This window comes from Diabrotica virgifera, chromosome 2 (assembly GCF_917563875.1).
Source record: "Diabrotica virgifera virgifera chromosome 2, PGI_DIABVI_V3a".
Taxonomy (NCBI): Eukaryota; Metazoa; Arthropoda; class Insecta; order Coleoptera; family Chrysomelidae; genus Diabrotica; species Diabrotica virgifera.
In genome coordinates, this window is record NC_065444.1 from 143,557,396 (window position 1) to 143,563,235 (window position 5,840).

A 5,840-nucleotide genomic window follows, 5' to 3' on the forward strand; every position below is an offset into this window, starting at 1 on the left:
TTCGATAACACCGCATCTCAACAATGGTAAGTCTTTCTTCAGATGCGCCCGTGATTGTCCTTCTCAATTAATTAATCACTGATTAATTTTTAATTAATTCTACATACATATTACAACTATTTACAGATCATGTAGAAGAGGAATCTGAGTCTCGAGGGGAGTCTGATGAAGAAGAACAGAATGAACATTTAACCTCAGATGAGGAGTTTAAAGAAGAAGTACAAGATTCGGACACCGAATTAATTTAGTTTATAGTTTTATATTTTCTACCTATATATTTATAATAACAAATTTGTCTTTTTCTATCATATTTACAAAATCTATTGTATAGTACGTATTATTTTCCTTTAATTAAGAAAAATTACTTAAAAAACTATAATATATATAATAATTACACTAACGTTTCGAGGCACAACAACATGGATATCGCCAGGTCACGTGATTTTCTCGAGCGAACGGTCTCACTCAACTACAACAGAGGACGCAAATAGCTATCGGTATACGCTCTTTCTCACACTGCTGCTTACTTATAGCGGTTTTCATTTATATGCACGCGTAATTTGTTTGATCACATGGCAATTGGAAAATTTCACCAAAAAAAACCTGTCTTTTGTAGAATATTTATTTTTAAAATTAAAAAATACCCTGTCAAAATAACAATTGCACCTCCCTGTCCGGAACGAATGTACATAGCTATGCATGTATAGTGTATAGTTGTATATTTTATACTCGTTAATAGTATGTACAGATTCAGATGAAATCTTCTGAAGTTCAGATGCACCTCCTGAAAATAATCCTGGGGCGCCCATGCATGTATCTTGCAGAGTTAAAATCGTCCTCAAATCGCCTGGCCTGTTTATTTTCTTTATATTCGAATATTTAAATTTACTTTCAAGTCATATCAATGATATTTTTTGTAATAACAATTTTTACCCTTTTTTAACTTTTGGGGGGGATTTTTGGGGAAAATAACCGCTACCCTCCAGCCAGACCGGCATTTTTGTATTAGGCTATCATAGAAGAGTCACCTGAAAAATTTTCAGGTTGCCTAAAATACCTACTCAAAAATGTCTCACAGCTCTTATACTATAAGTAACTGTTACTGAACTAATTGACAGAAATAAGTTGTATGAAAACTGGTTCATTTAAGTGAAAAAGATCGTATTGAAATATTAATAATAATCGGTAATGGTAATCGTGTTAGAACTCAAGAATATATTATGTGTAATGTAATAATGTGAATATGTAGCGTGTAATATTTTTAATGATTTGCATCCTGAAAGAAATCCTATAAATATCACGTTTAATGGTTACTAAAATATTGCAACGTTTTAATGCAACTGGGATGGTCAAAAATTTGCCAAAAACTGGAAGACCACGGACTGCAACGAACAAAGTTATTAAACGAAATATTGCAACTGATTTAGAGGAATCACCTTAAACTTCCACAATAAATTTGGCACTAAACCATGAAATAAGTCAACGTTCTGTAAGGAAAATATTAAAAATGGAAACATATCATCCGTGTAAGATACAATTGGTTTAAGAATTGTCAGATGATGATTTTGACCGACGCGCGACGGCTGGAGTTTTGCTAACGAATGATGGACATTTGTAACGATGACGAACATTTTGCAAGTAATTAGGCAACTTTTTGCTTAAATGGAACAGTTAACCGCCATAACTGTAGGTATTGGTCAAATGAGAATCCTCATTGTTGAAGCACATATCCAGCATCCACAAAAGCTGAATATTTGGATGGGAATTGTTCAAAATAGACTAATAGGCCCATTTTTCATAGACGGAAATTTGAATGGTGTCAAGTACTTAAATTTACTAAATAACCAAATTTTTCCTGCACTTCAACAGAATTTTTACCACAAAATTTTTAGTATCAACAAGATGGAGCGCCTCCCCACTATGATCGACTCGACGGGTTATGGATATTTTGGAGGTGAATTTTCCAAATCGATGGATTGGACGAAGAGGATTCATAGAGTGACCCGCTCGTTCTCCGGACCTCAACCCGTTAGATTTTTTCTTTGGGGTTATCTAAAATCACGTGTTTACGTTAGGCGACCAACATGCTTGCAGGATTTGAGACAAAGAATAATTGATGAATGTGACCTAATACATGGAGAAATCTTGCAAAGAGTGACTCACGAATTTATTTATAGACTTGCACGTTGTCAGGAGGTGAACGGCGGGTATTTTCAACATTTGAAATAATTTTTTAATTTTTATTATCATTGGTCTAACGTAAATAAATTAACCTATTTCTTAACTGCGCAGAGATTTATTTCTTGTTTTAATAGTCTTTTTTTCCAAAAGTAGTATGTATGAATTAAAAATAACAAGTTCTTTTAAAATCTGCAAAAATATACAGGGTGTCCCATTTAAAGTAAATAAGTTAAGGGTATTTCCGGTGAAACCGGAAGTGGAGTAGTAACAAAAAATATGACATCAGATGCCTTTTGCGTCACTGTACTTGCGTGCAAAGTTTCATAAATATTGTTCTTTTCGTTTCAAAGATATTTGCTTGGTTCCATACTTTATCCCAACTCTGTATATAGATAGAAAAGTAAGCCTAACTTTTGTTTTTATTGTATCCCTATGAGCATTCGAGAATCTGGTCAAGTTTGGAGCGCTGTAAAACCTATATAAATAAATAGAATTAAGCAACTTTATAGTCAAAATTGTTCGCTGAAAAACCCTCTACAAAATTGCTAAAATGTTATTTTGTTTTAAAATGAACTGAAAAAAAGTTATAACCTACAAAAGGAAACTTGTTAAATTGTTTTTACATATTTTTGTTTATATCTTTTTGTTGGTCACTTGACGATAAAAAGTAATAGAAACAAAATTGTAGAAAATTTAATTTGCTACATTTTATGATTTATAGATTTTCCATAGGGTTGGTAGTTTACGAGATATAGCGCGAAACTCCTTTGCACCCAATTTCCAAGATGGCGGCCGGGGGACAATGGTGGCGACCTCAAAAACTTGAACTTAAGCTTCTACTGATCCCCCTACACATTAAAGAAATAAAATTGACTCCTCTAACAAATGCAAGGTACGGCTTAAAAAATGTAACATTTTAATGGAGTAAGACGTCTATAGACGTTGTCAGTCAACGTGTTAACCTATATTTCACTTTGTCATCTTCAATTGGTTCTGGTACTTCGCATATGTATATTTCTACATTTTTTCAATATTTTGTTTCCTTCCTTTATAAATTCATCAATTGTGCACAATTTAAAAATAATGTCATTTACGTATATCTTTACTTTACCTACTGCATTCTCTACCGCCGAGCCGGTCGAGGAAGCTTTGCCAACATTTGATTTAAATCGAAGTGATTAAATCCTGTGGCCATGCTCTTGTAGTGAGACCAATTCTGCTCCAAAAGACAAAATTGGTAGTCTACGCGCCTCTAAATTATTTAGTACCTTTCTTACTGTTTTTTTTTTGTGGCTTGGCGGCTTCTGACTGTAATGTAGGTTTAGTTTCTGCTTCCGTTTGCTCTGGTTCGTTTTCCTTTTCTCTTGATTGAGCTCGGGCTATAGCTAGTATAATATGAGTGTTGTTTATGTATAATTCTTTAGTTGATGCAATGTGATTCTTGAAAGACTGTCTGAGTAGTTTATTTCCCTGTTATGTATTTTATTTACCTTCTTTCTATCTTTACTGTCATTGCCGATCTAGACGGTCCAGTTAGCTGGGGCGCAGTCGATCGACAAGTTTAGTGGATTTGCGATTTGCTGTCGCTGGTTCGAGCCTCAGCTAGGTCATGAAATTAATAAAAGGCCAACGCCGTAGTATAAAACTCAACAGAGTCTACGGCTTGGTCTGGAATAAACTGGCTTCTGATCGGCCTATGGAGGAGCGGTACGGCAAGGGATAAGGGCTTGCGGCTTGGTTATACTCCTCCATAGATCCCTACCGAAGGGCGTTGACGCCTAAGAACGGTGTATATATATATATATATATATATATATATATATATATATATATATATATTGATGTGATCTTGATTATTGATATGAGATAATATTTTTATATGTCATTTAATTTAATCAATGCATTAATAATAATCTAATTAATTTACCAGATCACATATCAATATGTTTTCAATCTCAGGGCTTTTTATAAAATTAATTACTTACATACGTGGCTTCTAAGTATTTCTCAATGGTTCCTAATCGGGATAGGAAAGAAAAGAGTAAAATAATAACACATATGGGTTACAATTGTAATCAAAATATTGTTTATTTTATTTAAATGGCAATCACTGCTTAATATTTGCTATATCTTATTATTCTTAAACATAACATTTACACATGGGAATCTTATTTCCTTTTGGTTTCCAATTGAAAGTTTTTATTAACATTTAACTATTATGATTTATTAGCAACAATTCTATTTAAGTTTGATGAAGCTTTTCTGATATTATTGATTATGTTTCTTCAATTTTAAATGTGGTATTTAATACGAAAAACCCATACATTCATGTCCAAACAAATGAGACTGACCTTTTTCTGGTGAACTGAGAATGTCTTCACACAAGACCCGTTTCCTGCTATCCTTGGCTGCAATCAAAACCTCGTCCTGGCTTCCAGTAATGTTCTCCTCTGAAACTAGCTCGTATAGCTCTCGTTTCCTGCTTCTGTCGTGATGCTGTGTTCTACCTTTTTCGAAACTGCAATCAGCTACCGGGAACTCTTGGCTCAAGGAGGTTCTTTTACTCTCAACCTGGCCTACCTCTCGTTCCACGATAGATACTCCACACTCACGGAACTACACCGGCTTTCTCACTCTCCGTACACTACCGTCTACTACTGGACTTCACTTCTCGACAGCTCAAAACATTCTGCTCTCTATTTGTCATTCATTCCCCTACTTTCTAAATATCCCTTCCAGATTCACAAATCAAACTTCCACCACCAACTCTCATTCGCAGTATTCCTCAAAACCAATTTTTAATCTTTCTAAATATGCTTAATGGATTTCAAAAGAAAAATAGTTAATTCCCATTCTAAAATTACTTTCTACTAATTACAAAATTTAATGATCTATTATCTACTTCAACTGAGTCTTATTTAGCATAAGCTAATGATCGAACCTTCCGCGAACAACGATAATGACCTATTATCGATTTCACTTGAGTTTTATTTAGCATAGGCTAATGATCGAACCTTCCGCGAACAACGATAATGGTACGCGCCATTCACTTTGTTTGTTCTAAGCGCATTGTCCCGAGTTTCGTTTAATCACTTCTTAAAATTAAATATAACAATTTGTTGTATACAGGTTGTTCTAAATTTATATGCCCGTGGTTGAGAAAATTGAAAATATTTTATATTAAATTGAATTTTGTTTATAATTATTAAAATTTAATTTTCATATCAAATAGAAATATAACAATATATATATATATATATATATATATATATATATATATATATATATATATATATATATATATATATATATATAAAGACAATAAGTCTTTGCTGACAGTAATTATATAAATTTGGTTATTGGGTTATGCAGCAAATGAAAAAGTGTACTCTTTTAAATTTCTTTAATCCGAGCTTTCGGTTAAGATTTTAACCATCATCAGGGTGCTACAAAGATATTTTTGGTGTAAGATAATATGAAAACATGTATAAAATTTTGTACTTACAAACTTATTGAGGATATTTCAAATATGGTGTAACTAAAATGAGAATCAAACTTAACATGGTCATGTAAATGTTTCAATGGAAAAACGTAAAATAAAGTAGTAATTTAGTAAAATAAAAGTTAATTAATTTAGCACAACTTCAAAATCAATAAAA